General features: G+C 39.1%; 1 pseudogene; it reads right to left on the reverse strand.

Moving 5' to 3' along the window:
- Positions 1–505: 505 nt before the first annotated feature.
- On the reverse strand, positions 506–1,412 carry LOC119506336 (annotated as a pseudogene).
- Between the last annotated feature and the right edge of the window lie 14,017 nt (positions 1,413–15,429).

Here is a 15,429-nt window from a genome sequence, read left to right on the forward strand (position 1 = left end):
TGAATAGCTTAGAGCAGTGTTTCTCAAACTTTTTTTACTGCAACCTACAATAATACATTTTACATCATGACCCAGTGCAAACAAACATATGCACACACGTGCACACATACACATAGGTAACTGAAATCAACATTTCATTAAAAAATACTTACCTTTATTACCAGATATTTTATATTCTATTCCATTCCACTTCAGTGTTCTAATGAGATTTGTGACCCACAAAATTGATTGCATGACTCACTGATGGTTTATGATCTGCAGTTAGAAAAAAAATTTGACTTCACAAAATAAGAGGGACAGCACATAATCATCATGTAATTCAAGCTTTAGAGTCACAGAGACCCAGGTGTTAGTCACAGCTCTCTCACATATTCATGTATAACTTTGGGAGATGCTTAAGTTTTGTTTTGTTGTTGTTTTTGTTTTTGCTTTTGTTTTTTATTAGCAGGCTGGTAAATTTATTGTCTTCATCTGAAAAGTCTTCATAAAAAAATTGCAGTTTGGTTTAGCTGTCAGCAGCCCGCTCCTGAGCTCTGAGGAAACTAGCCTTCTTCTGAGCTACCTGATCTTTCTTTAGGGCAAGAGACATTTTGGGAAGGTTCCCTCTTCTTTTTGACTACTTTCTTAGGCTTTTTCTCATAGACTGGATTCTCTCATATGGCAGCATGGGCTTTCTTGTACATGTCCTCCATCATGTCTGGAGTTATGTTGTTCTTTATGTACTCAGAGAATTGTTTCTTGTAAGCATCTTCATCTTCCTCCATTAGGTAACACATATAATCCACAATGTTCTGACCCATGATGTTCTTCCGATGTACTTCTGCACTGAATTCCTTGCTTTCTGAATCATAACCAGGGAATCATTTGGTATTGTGAGGAATAGACAAACCTCCATCCACAGCTCCCTTCAGAGCCCCGAAAACTTGATTTCCAGTGGTAGTTCTGGCAAGCCCTGCATCCAAATAGCAGGTGAAGGCACCAGCTTGACCATCAATACTTTCCACATTGTATTCATCTCCTGTTACCTCTACTTGGCCTTCATAGATCTTGTCCATGCCAAACCTGTTGAGAAGCCTGCAGGCCAGCAGCAGGCCAGTACAATACGCTGCAGCAGAATTTGTCATACCAACCTTCACATCATACTTTGGGAGTTCGTGAGCATAAGCTGCGCAGACTATCCTATCCCCTTCTATACAGGCATGAGCAATCTGACAAATGATATCCCTGTTAGTAACATGAACTATCATCCTGTATTTGGTTGTGTTGTACTTATTTTTATCCTGAATTACCAAACGTTTCCGAGCATAGTAATCGGTTTTACCCTCTCGTATTCTTCTAAATTTCACTTGGTACCTCTTGAAATAGGCCTTATTCTTGACAACTTTAACAAACCCCATCCTGCAGAACAGAGACCAGCGTCCGTGGCTCTCCACAGACCTGTAGCCCAAGGAGCACTACAGGGCAGGGGAGGGGGGAGCGCTTAAGTTTTATAAGTTTCAGTTTCTCCACCTGTAAGGTGATGAAAATAATAGTATTTAGCATATAATAGGCTCTCAAGTGATAGCTACCTTCATCAACATCAAGATGATGATGATGAAATGGAAATGTACTTTTGAAAAATGTCCAAAAAAATTGGGACCATAATCCAGGGGAGAACAGGCCCTAAAAGGCAAGCACCTCCTGTATAGGTAGCATTTCATGTATGAATTACGTACCAACACCCAAATAAAGGCTTTTTAGAAGAATAGTGACCATATTTTCCAATCCTAGAAAGTACAGTTTACAGGATAATGCCTAGTGCATGGGAAACAGCCTAATAATTACCAGTAAATTTTATTATCAGCCCCCTCCACATAACTTTAATATTATTGTAACATTCTTATTCTTAAAAGATTGGTACAATTCAAAGGCCAAAGTCTCTCAATAACATTCAGACTAAAGAATCACAGATTCTCTCCAAAAGATAGAAAGAGAAGGCAGCATCTGAAGAAAGCAGTGTATTTGACAACACGGCACTCTAGCAAGGCCAGCACAAACAGAAGGAAGAGAGAGCACCTGCCAAGCCTGAATGCAAACACATATCACAAACCTAAAGGAACAAAGTCAAAAAGGTAAACCCTTAATCAATATTTTTAAAAGGCAAACTTATTTATTAAACCTAGAGATAACACCCGTAACCCGACAATTGCTATTACAGGAGCAAGACCAAAACTATTTCAACAAGCTAAGGGAGGAAAAGGGAGAGAGAGATTGAGAGAAAACAAAATAAAATTTAATGTGAACAGTGTGACATCTATATTTGAGTTTAAAAAAAATGTACGGGATGAAGTAAATCTTGTTTAGGGGCTGTATATTAAAAAAACAATGTGACTTTTCAATTAAATAACTATTGAGCAGATGCTTCAAAATTTTTCTAAGAAAGCAAACTTAGGTTTCACTGATAGAATTAGTGCCCATGTCCAAGAAAAGGGAGGTAACAGTCCCCTGTAATTGGTGTACCCAGTACCACATTTTAAGAGAGATTATAATCCACCATAATATACTCAAAAGGGAATAGATTGTCTTGGGGTCTAGGAAGAATATTATAAGAAGAGCTAGAAAGATTTAACCTAGGGGAGAGAAAGCAAAGAGAAACACAATCTGGGGAAGCTTAGGGGTTAGGTTCTACATGATCAAATAAGAAAGTTACACAGTCAAAATTATCCACAGATATTTCCTAAACCATCTATAGAGTACACTATATACACTTTTGTATGTAAAACCCCTGCTCACACTGAAATTTGAAAACCTCGGAAGGAAGGAGTAAAAGGAAAGTGTCTATGCAACAGAATGGGCCTCCAGCCTTTGGGACAATTATCAGACCCCGAGAAGTGAATGCGAGAGGTGTGCGGGATAGATGCTACAGTGAACTGGCACACATGATTCGATTTCAACAGTAAGGCTGTATAACCTCAATAGAGATATGTTTGTTGATATGATTTCAACCTCCATTTCCAACCCACATACACATTATGTGAAATTTTGAAAACTTTAAAAAGTTTTGGGTAGGAACTTCATCAGGTGCTTTCTATCTTTCTACATTGACATTTTCTATTGTGACCTCATTTCACTCTCCTGCCCTCAGTCATCTTTCTAGGGATGTCAGGTTCTAAAACCAGCAGGCAAGCTAAATGCGGGTGTGATGAGATGGTCTTGGCCTCACTACTTAATAGCTAAAGCCTCTGTTGCCTCATTCATAAAATAGAGAACAAAATAGTGCCCACTTCACAGGGTTGTTGTGCATAAATGAGGTGATGCGTATAAGACCTGCTCTGAGAACAAATCTTGGCTTCCTTGAAGTGCTTGTTAACTGCCAACTATGTTTATTATTATATAAACATTTAAAGCTCTAGTATGTGGAAAGCAATTTAGTGAATCCTATGGATTAGGCAAATTCTGGTTTATAGGAGTTAGTAGGCAATTAGGACAATTCATAAGCTGTCTGGTCTGCTTGGCAAAGCAGGGTGTTCCCAGTCATATATATGTGCAAACAGAGGATGTTTGTCTGTCTCTCAGGGATGCCATAGGCTGTTTGCTTTCATCTGAATGTGAAGGAGTGATGCTTACCTAATCGAGTTATTGGAAAGATTAATAAAACCACAAAGGAAAAGAGTGTGGCCCAGGGCTTGACACATAGGGAAGTGCTCAGGGCTGCTCTACCTATTATAATCACTTCTGTTATTAAGTTGTTAGAGAAGGTCCTTGCCCAGGATAGAAACATGGACCAGATGACCTCCTTTCCAATTTTTAGCCAGTGGGGCTTTCTAGGAAAACCATTGCTGAGCTGATATTCCTGTTGACTTAAAATGAATATCTGCATCCTTTACATATCAGGAAGAGATGGAGTCCAGGGCCTAGGGGACTGAGATTTTTGAGGACTCGCTCAGTGTAGCATTGTTTATATAAAAAAGGCTAAGACTGAGAAATTACTAAAACATACAAATTTAGAGAACTGGATAAAGAGTAATGGTACATGATTTCAAGCATAGGCTCCACTCAGCCTTTGGCAAGTTCCTTAAACTGTCTTAGCTACACTTCCCTCATATTTATAGGGTTGTTGTGATAATTAAATCAGATAAAGCTTGGTATATATCAATCATTCAATCAGCAGTAGATATATGGTGATGACAATGATGATAGGATGGTGATGATGATGGTAGTATTGATGGTAGTGGTGATAAATGTCGATCTACCATCTTTCGCTTTATAATTTACTTCATAAACAAAATTGACACACTGTTAGTTTTTTTTAAAGAAGGTCATACAGTGGTGAAACTAGACAATACCTTAACAAAGTGATGAAAATTAGCATCACCAACAGATATGGTGTACTCAGGTTGGGATACCCTGAGACAGACACGCATCACCCAAGTCATATTCTAGCCAAGAATACGTAACCTGAACCTAGTCCAGAGAAAGCATCAAATATAGAGAAACCCAAATGTTGGGAGAGTCTATAAAATAAACGGCCTTTCTTCAAAATATGTCAATGTCACGAAAGACAAAGAAAGGCTAAAGAACACTTCCAGATTAAAGGAGGCTAAAAAAACATGACAACTAAATGTTCTCCGTGATCTTGTACTAGATTCTATACTAGAGGTAAAATAAATAAATAAATAAATAAATAAATAAATAAATAAATAAAAGCTACAAAGAACATTGTTGGGAAAATTGACAAAATTGAAATAAGGGATGTAGATAAAAATATTGTATCAGAATTACTCCCCAGGATGAATCTGGACCCGGCATTGTGGGATTGAGAACATCTTCTTGACCAAAAGGGGGATGCAAAATGAAACAAAATAAAGTTTCAGTGGCTGAGAGATTGCAAATGGAGACAAGAGGTCACTCTGGTGGACATTCTTACCCACTACATAGATAACACTTTTTAGGTTTTAATGTATTGGAATAGCTAGAAGTAAATACCCGAAACTATCAAACTCCAATCCAGTAGCCCTGACTCTTGAAGATGATTGTATAACAATGTAGATTACAAGGGGTGACAGTGTGATTGTGAAAGGCTTGTGGATTGTACTCCCTTTATCCAGTGTATGGATGGATGAGTAGAAAAATGGGGACAAAAACTAAATGAAAAATAGGGTGGGATGGGGGGGGTGATCTGGGTGTTCTTTTTTATATTTTGTTCTTATTCTTTCTGGTGTAAGGAAAATGTTCAAAAATCGATTGGGGTGATGAATGCACAACTATATGATGGTACTGTGAACAGCTGTTTGTACACCATGGATGATTGTATGGTATGTCAATATATCTCAATACAACTGAATTTAAAAATATGTATATATTGTATCAGATACTGCAGGGAGTGGCAGGGTAGGTGACCACCATATTTACCCGGACGGCCCAAGCTGTTCTCAACCAAAAGTGCGCGGGAGCCCGGCGGGCACAGACCGAAGCAGGGACTCGGGGACTGCCGTGACCCGGGATGGCCTGGCCCCGCACGCCCAGCACCCGCCGCCTGCGGGGACGTCGTACAAACCAAACATGAACGCGCGCATGCCCGCCGCCTCCCTCAACACTGCTGCAAGTGCCCACTCTCCTATCAGCGTGGCAGCGTCCTCACAGTACCGCCAGCTGCTGAGTGACTATGGGCCCCCAGCCCTCGGCTGCACTCAAGGAACTGGGAAAATCTCTACAGATTTTAAGATTGAGAAAAGATTTTGCAGTTGATTAGGATTTGTGTTTTAAATAGGAAGTACCGGTTGTCATGTTTTGTTTGGTTTTTTTCCCCCTTGGAAGCACTGATTTTTTTAAAAGCATGGAAAAGTTACCTATCTTACATCAAACTGTAGTTTACCTCCAAGAATCGGTATCTCAGTTTAATCTTCTTTTGAATACATTTATGTTACCTAAATTGTTCTTTGCTCCTGTTCATAAGCTAATGCAACTCTAAGGATTCTGTTTTTAATAAATACTGACAGCATGCTTTACTTAGTAGCCATCCCAGTTTGACATATAGTGCATAATACAACTTTTTTTGCTTAGGCACTTGTATGATTATTAGTACTTTGAAATCAATTAAAAAGTACAGAAGGGTGGGGCAAGATGGCAGACTGGTGAGCTGTATGTTTTAGTTACTCCTCCAGGAAAGTAGGTAGAAAGCCAGGAACTGCGTGGACTGGACACCACAGAGCAATCTGACTTTGGGCATACTTCATACAACACTCATGAAAACGTGGAACTGCTGAGATCAGCGAAATCTGTAAGTTTTTGCGGCCAGGGGACCCGCGCCCCTCCCTGCCAGGCTCAGTCCCGGGGGAGGAGGGGCTGTCAGCTCCGGGAAGGAGAAGGGAGAACTGCAGTGGCAGTTCTTATCGGAAACTCATTCTACTGACGCAAACTCCAACCATAGATAGACTGAGACCAGACACCAGAGAATCTGAGAGCAGCCAGCCCAGCAGAGAGGAGACAGGCATAGAAAAAAAACAACACGAAAAACTCCAAAATAAAAGCGGAGGATTTTTTGGAGTTCTGGTGAACATAGAAAGGGGAAGGGCCCTGAGGCGTATATGCAAATCCCGAACAAAAGCTGATCTCTCTGCCCTGTGGACCTTTCCTTAATGGCCCTGGTTGCTTTGTCTCTTAGCATTTCAATAACCCATTAGATCTCTGAGGAGGGCCCTTTTTTTTTTTTTTTTAATCGTTTTTTCTTTTTCTAAAACAATTACTCTAAGAAGCCCAATACAGAAAGCTTCAAAGACTTGCTATTTGGGCAGGTCCAAGTCAAGAGCAGAACTAGGAGAGCTCTGAGACAAAACGCAATAATCCAGTGGCTGAGAAAATTCACTAAACACCACAACTTCCCAAGAAAAGGGGGGTGTCCGCTCATAGCCATCATCCTGGTTGACAGGAAACACTCCTGCCCATCGCCAGCCCCATAGCCCAGAGCTCCCCCAGACAACCCAGTGTGACGGAAGTGCTTCAAATAACAGGCACACACCACAAAACTGGGCATGGACATTAGCCTTCCCTGCAACCTCAGCTGATTGTCCCAGAGTTGGGAAGGTAGAGCAGTGTGAATTAACAAAGCCCCATTCAGCCATCATTTCAGCAGACTGGGAGCCTCCCTACACAGCCCAGCAGCCCAGAACTGCCCTGGGGGGACGGCACTCACCTGTGACATAGCACAGTCATCCCTCAACAGAGGACCCGGGGTGCACGGCCTGGAAGAGGGGCCCACTTGCAAGTCTCAGGAGCCATACGCCAATACCAAGGACTTGTGGGTCAGTGGCAGAGACAAACTGTGGCAGGACTGAACTGAAGGATTAGACTATTGCAGCAGCTTTAAAAATCTAGGATCACCAGGGAGATTTGATTGTTAGAGCCACCCCCCTCTCCCTGACTGCCCAGAAACACGCCCCATATACAGGGCAGGCAACACCAACTACACACGCAAGCTTGGTACACCAATTGGACCCCACAAGACTCACTCCACCACTCACCAAAAAGGCTAAGCAGGGGAGAACTGGCTTGTGGAGAACAGGTGGCTCGTGGACACCACCTGCTGGTTAGTTACAGAAAGTGTACTCCACGAAGCTGTAGATCTGATAAATTAGAGATAAGGACTTCAATAGGTCTACAAACCCTAAAAGAACCCTATCAAGTTCAGCAAATGCCACGAGGCCAAAAACAACAGAAAATTATAAAGCATATGAAAAAACCAGACGATATGGATAACCCAAGCCCAAGCACCCAAATCAAAAGACCAGAAGAGAAACAGCACCTAGAGCAGCTACTCAAAGAACTAAAGATGAACAATGAGACCATAGTACGGGAGATAAAGGAAATCAAGAAGACCCTAGAAGAGCATAAAGAAGACATTGCAAGACTAAATAAAAAAATGGATGATCTTATGGAAATTAAAGAAACTGTTGACCAAATTAAAAAGATTCTGGACACTCATAGTACAACACTAGAGGAAGTTGAACAATGAATCAGTGACCTGGAAGATGACAGAATGGAAAATGAAAGCATAAAAGAAAGAATGGGGAAAAAAATTGAAAAAATCGAAATGGACCTCAGGGATATGATAGATAATATGAAATGTCCAAATATAAGACTCATTGGTGTCCCAGAAGGGGAAGAAAAGGGTAAAGGTCTAGGAAGAGTATTCAAAGAAATTGTTGGGGAAAACTTCCCAAATCTTCTAAACAACATAAATACACAAATCATAAATGCTCAGCGAACTCCAAATAGAATAAATCCAAATAAACCCACTCCGAGACATATACTGATCACACTGTCAAATACAGAAGAGAAGGAGCAAGTTCTGAAAGCAGCAAGAGAAAAGCAATTCACCACATACAAAGGAAACAGCATAAGACTAAGTAGTGACTACTCAGCAGCCACCATGGAGGCGAGAAGGCAGTGGCATGATATATTTAAAATTCTGAGTGAGAAAAATTTCCAGCCAAAAATACTTTATCCAGCAAAGCTCTCCTTCAAATTTGAGGGAGAGCTTAAATTTTTCACAGACAAACAAATGCTGAGAGAATTTGCTAACAAGAGACCTGCCCTACTGGAGATACTCAAGGGAGCCCTACAGACAGAGAAACAAAGAAAGGACAGAGAGACTTGGAGAAAGGTTCAGTACTAAAGAGATTCGGTATGGGTACAATAAAGGATATTAATAGACAGAGGGGAAAAATATGACAAACATAAACCAAAGGATAAGATGCCTGATTCAAGAAATGCCTTCACGGTTATAACGCTGAATGTAAATGGATTAAACTCCCCAATTAAAAGATATAGATTCGCAGAATGGATCAAAAAAAATGAACCATCAATATGTTGCATACAAGAGACTCATCTTAGACACAGGGACACAAAGAAACTGAAAGTGAAAGGATGGAAAAAAATATTTCATGCAAGCTACAGCCAAAAGAAAGCAGGTGTAGCAATATTAATTGCAGATAAAATAGACTTCAAATGCAGGGATGTTTTGAGAGACAAAGAAGGACACTACGTACTAATAAAAGGGGCAATTCAGCAAGAAGAAATAACAATCATAAATGTCTATGCACCCAACCAAGGTGCCACAAAATACATGAGAGAAACACTGGCAAAACTAAAGGAAGCAATTGATGTTTCCACAATAATTGTGGGAGACTTCAACACATCACTCTCTCCTATAGATAGATCAACCAGACAGAAGACCAATAAGGAAATTGAAAACCTAAACAATCTGATAAATGAACTAGATTTAACAGACATATACAGGACATTACATCCCAAATCACCAGGATACACATACTTTTCTAGTGCTCATGGAACTTTCTCCAGAATAGATCATATGCTGGGACATAAAACAAGCCTCAATAAATTTAAAAAGATTGAAATTATTCAAAGCACATTCTCTGACCACAATGGAATACAATTAGAAGTCAATAACCATCAGAGACTTAGAAAATTCACAAATACCTGGAGGTTAAACAACACACTCCTAAACAATCAGTGGGTTAACGAAGAAATAGCAAGAGAAATTGCTAAATATATAGAGACGAATGAAAATGAGAACACAACATACCAAAACCTATGGGATGCAGCAAAAGCAGTGCTAAGGGGGAAATTTATAGCACTAAACGCATATATTAAAAAGGAAGAAAGAGCCAAAATCAAAGAACTAATGGATCAACTGAAGAAGCTAGAAAATGAACAGCAAACCAATCCTAAACCAAGTAGAAGAAAAGAAATAACAAGGATTAAAGCAGAAATAAATGACATAGAGAACAAAAAAACAATAGAGAGGATAAATATCACCAAAAGTTGGTTCTTTGAGAAGATCAGCCCCTAGCTAGACTGACAAAATCAAAAAGAGAGAAGACCCATATAAACAAAATAATGAATGAAAAAGGTGACATAACTGCAGATCCTGAAGAAATTAAAAAAATTATAAGAGGATACTATGAACAACTGTATGGCAACAAACTGGATAATGTAGAGGAAATGGACAATTTCCTGGAAACATATGAACAACCTAGACTGACCAGAGAAGAAATAGAAGACCTCAACCAACCCATCACAAGCAAAGAGATCCAATCAGTCATCAAAAATCTTCCCACAAATAAATGCCCAGGGCCAGATGGCTTCACAGGGGAATTCTACCAAACTTTCCAGAAAGAACTGACACCAATCTTACTCAAACTCTTTCAAAACATTGAAGAAAATGGAACACTACCTAACTCATTTTATGAAGCTAACATCAATCTAATACCAAAACCAGGCAAAGATGTTACAAAAAAGGAAAACTACCGGCCAATCTCCCTAATGAATATAGATGCAAAAATCCTCAACAAAATACTTGCAAATCAAATCCAAAGACACATTAAAAAAATCATACACCATGACCAAGTGGGGTTTATTCCAGGCATGCAAGGATGGTTCAACATAAGAAAATCAATCAATGTACTGCAACACATTAACAAGTCAAAAGGGAAAAATCAATTGATCATCTCAATAGATGCTGAAAAAGCATTTGACAAAATCCAACATCCCTTTTTGATAAAAACACTTCAAAAGGTAGGAATTGAAGGAAACTTCCTCAACATGATAAAGAGCATATATGAAAAACCCACAGCCAGCATAGTACTCAATGGTGAGAGACTGAAAGCCTTCCCTCTAAGATCAGGAACAAGACAAGGATGCCCGCTATCACCACTGTTATTCAACATTGTGCTGGAAGTGCTAGCCAGGGCAATCCGGCAAGACAAAGAAATAAAAGGCATCCAAATTGGAAAAGAAGAAGTAAAATTGTCATTGTTTGCAGATGATATGATCTTATATCTAGAAAACCCTGAGAAATCGACGATACAGCTACTAGAGCTAATAAACAAATTTAGCAAAGTAGCGGGATACAAGGTTAATGCACATAAGTCAGTAATGTTTCTATATGCTAGAAATGAACAAACTGAAGAGACACTCAAGAAAAAGATACCATTTTCAATAGCAACTAAAAAAATCAAGTACCTAGGAATAAACTTAACCAAAGATGTAAAAGACCTATACAAAGAAAACTACATAAGTCTACTAAAAGAAATAGAAGGGGACCTTAAAAGATGGAAAAATATTCCATGTTCATGGATAGGAAGGCTAAATGTCATTAAGATGTCAATTCTACCCAAACTCATCTACAGATTCAATGCAATCCCAATCAAAATTCCAACAACCTACTTTGCAGACTTGGAAAAGCTAGTTATCAAATTTATTTGGAAAGGAAAGATGCCTCGAATTGCTAAAGACACTGTAAAAAAGAAAAACGAAGTGGGAGGACTTACACTCCCTGACTTTGAAGCTTATTATAAAGCCACAGTTGCCAAAACAGCATGGTACTGGCACAAAGATAGACATATAGATCAATGGAATCGAATTGAGAATTCAGAGATAGACCCTCAGATCTATGGCCGACTGATCTTTGATAAGGCCCCCAAAGTCACTGAACTGAGTCATAATGGTCTTTTCAACAAATGGGGCTGGGAGAGTTGGATATCCATATCCAAAAGAATGAAAGAGGACCCCTACCTCACCCCCTACACAAAAATTAACTCAAAATGGACCAAAGATCTCAATATAAAAGAAAGTACCATAAAACTCCTAGAAGATAATGTAGGAAAACATCTTCAAGACCTTGTATTAGGCGGCCACTTCCTAGACTTTACACCCAAAGCACAAGCAACAAAAGAGAAAATAGATAAATGGGAACTCCTCAAGCTTAGAAGTTTCTTCACCTCAAAGGAATTTCTCAAAAAGGTAAAGAGGCAGCCAACTCAATGGGAAACAATTTTTGGAAACCATGTATCTGACAAAAGACTGATATCTTGCATATATAAAGAAATCCTACAACTCAATGACAGTAGTACAGTCGGCCCAATTATAAAATGGGCAAAAGATATGAAAAGACAGTTCTCTGAAGAGGAAATACAAATGGCCAAGAAACACATGAAAAAATGTTCAGCTTCACTAGCTATTAGAGAGATGCAAATTAAGACCACAATGAGATACCATCTAACACCGGTTAGAATGGCTGCCATTAAACAAACAGGAAACTACAAATGCTGGAGGGGATGTGGGGAAATTGGAACTCTTATTCACTGTTGGTGGGACTGTATAATGGTTCAGCCACTCTGGAAGTCAGTCTGGCACTTCCTTAGAAAACTAGATATAGAGTTACCATTCGATCCAGCGATTGCACTTCTCGGTATATACCCGGAAGATCGGAAAGCAGTGACACGAACAGATATCTGCACGCCAATGTTCATAGCAGCATTATTCACAATTGCCAAAAGATGGAAACAACCCAAATGTCCTTCAACAGATGAGTGGATAAATAAAATGTGGTATATACACACGATGGAATACTACGCGGCAGTAAGAAGGAACGATCTCGTGAAACATATGACAACATGGATGAACCTTGAAGACATAATGCTAAGCGAAATAAGCCAGGCACAAAAAGAGAAATATTATATGCTACCACTAATGTGAACTTTGAAAAATGTAAAACAAATGGTTTATAATGTAGAATGTAGGGGAACTAGCAATAGAGAGCAATTAAGGAAGGGGGAACAATAATCCAAGAAGAACAGATAGGCTGTTTGGCGTTCTGGGGATGCCCAGGAATGACTGTGGTCTGTTGGTTTCTGATGGATGTAGTGGGGGCAAGTTCACAGAAATGTTGCTATATTAGGTAACTTTCTTGGGGTAAAGTAGGAACATGTTGGAAGTTAAGCAGTTATCTTAGGTTAGTTGTCTTTTTCTTACTCCCTTGTTATGGTCTCTTTGAAATGTTCTTTTATTGTGTGTTTGTTTTCTTTTTAACTTTTTTTCATACAGTTGATTTAAAAAAGAAGGGAAAGTTAAAAAAAAAAAAGATGCAGTGCCCCCTTGAGGAGCCTGTGGAGAATGCAGGGGTATTCGCCTACCCCACCTCCATGGTTGCTAACATGACCACAGACATAGGGGACTGGTGGTTTGATTGGTTGAGCCCTCTACCACAGGTTTTACCCTTGGGAAGACGGTTGCTGCAAAGGAGAGGCTAGGCCTCCCTATGGTTGTGCCTAAGAGCCTCCTCCCGAATGCCTCTTTGTTGCTCAGATGTGGCCCTGTCTCTCTAGCTAAGCCAACTTGAAAGGTGAAATCACTGCCCTCCCCTCTACGTGGGATCAGACACTCAGGGGAGTGAATCTCCCTGGCAACGTGGAATATGACTCCCAGGGAGGAATGTAGACCTGGCATCGTGGGACGGAGAACATCTTCTTGACCAAAAGGGGGATGTGAAAGGAAATGAAATAAGCTTCAGTGGCAGAGAGAATCCAAAAGGAGCCGAGAGGTCACTCTGGTGGGCACTCTTATGCACACTTTAGACAACCCTTTTTAGGTTCTAAAGAATTTGGGTAGCTGGTGGTGGATACCTGAAACTATCAAACTACAACCCAGAACCCATAAATCTCGAAGACAGTTGTATAAAAATGTAGCTTATGAGGGGTGACAAGGGGATTGGGAAAGCCATAAGGACCACACTCCACTTTGTCTAGTTTATGGATGGATGAGTAGAAAAATAGGGGAAGGAAACAAACAGACAAAGGTACCCAGTGTTCTTTTTTACTTCAATTGCTCTTTTTCACTCTAATTATTATTCTTGTTATTCTTGTGTGTGTGCTAATGAAGGTGTCAGGGATTGATTTGGGTGATGAATGTACAACTATGTAATGGTACTGTGAACAATCGAAAGTACGATTTGTTTTGTATGACTGCGTGGTATATGAATATATCTCAATAAAATGAAGATTAAAAAAAAAAAAAAAAAAGTACACAAGTTATAAATACAGAAGAAAGAGCAACCTATCATCCCTAAAAAGGACCCCTGAAAATTTTCATACTGAGACTGTGTAGATTTCAGTTCTGTGTTTCCCATAATTTGATCAAAACATCTGGAAAAAAAATGACTAAAACTGTTTGCATCTTTGCATGTAATTTACTATTGATGTAATAAAACTTACTTTCATTAACAACAAAAAAAAAATATTGTATCAATGAACTCTCCTGAATTTAATAACTGTTTTGTGGCTATGTAAGAGAATATCCTTGTCCTTAGGAATTGCATACTGAAGTATGAAGAAGTAAAGTCACCTAAGGCATGCAGCCTACTATCAGATGGTCCAAAAAGTAAATAGCTATGTGTGTATGTCTAGATGTAGGTATGTAAAGAGAGAGAGAGAGAAGAGAAAAAGGAGAAGGAAGAGGAGGAGAGGAGAGGAAGAGGGGAAAGGGAAGGGGAAGAGAGATTGATATAGCAAATGTGGCAACATATTAAAATCAGTGAATTTGGATAAAGGGTATTATGGCATTTTCTGTACCATCCTTGCAACTTTCTTGTAAATTAGGAAAAATTTCACAATAGTTTAAAAATCTATATAGAGGGGGAGGTAACAGGAGTAGGGATGCAACAAGATTGAACATGAGTTGATCATTGTTGAATCTGGATGATGGTACATGGGATTCACTACAGTGTTCTGCTTACTTTTGTAAATATTTAAAAAGCAAGTCATAAGCACCATTAATAAAATGATTCTGTTTGTAAAATGCACATATATGTGTCTGCATTGGTGTATGCATGCTTGTGCACACATACATGTACGCATGTGTGAGCATGTGTGCATAAATATGTCAAAAAAGGATATTTAACAAAGGGTTTAGAGTAGCTTTTTCTCAGCAAGACCATGTAGTGAGTAGTTGTGGAGAGCGCAGGCTTTAGAATCAGACTGCCTGAGTTCAAATCCAAGCCTCCCAGGATTATTAGTAAAGCTGAAATGTGATAATATGTACAAAGTGTTCAAAATAGTACATTGTCCTGTTTTTAATATTACTTTTAGGCAGTAGTAATACGAAAAATTTTACTGTCTCCTTTACACTTTTCTTATGGTCTGAACTTTTTTTTTTTTTTTTTTTTTTACAGTGGCTTTATAATCTGGAAAAAAAAAACTTTTTTCATTTTAGCAAAATAAAGAAAGAAGGAGGGAGGGAGGGAAGAAGGGAAGATTTGCTCTCACGTTAATTCCAGTTTCCCCTACCGCTGAATTCTGCGCCTTCGTTGAATCATTTTAACTGCTATTATTTTGAGGAGACTTGAGAGGGTTTTTTCCTGGAGAATGAAAAATTATTTTGCAATGCAAATAGTCTTTCCTTGATGTATTTGTCCTATAATTTGGGGCTCTGGAGATTTCTTAAACTTGAGTGCCCATCAAGATAATGATAAACGCTTTTCCTTTTCCTAACTTTTTACTTTCATAATTTTTAAATGTACAAAAGTTGAAAGAGTAGTACAATGAACACCTGTGTGCCCACCACTTAATTCCAGCAATGGTTAACATGTTGCCA

This window comes from Choloepus didactylus, chromosome 11 (genome assembly GCF_015220235.1).
Source record: "Choloepus didactylus isolate mChoDid1 chromosome 11, mChoDid1.pri, whole genome shotgun sequence".
Taxonomy (NCBI): domain Eukaryota; kingdom Metazoa; phylum Chordata; class Mammalia; order Pilosa; family Megalonychidae; genus Choloepus; species Choloepus didactylus.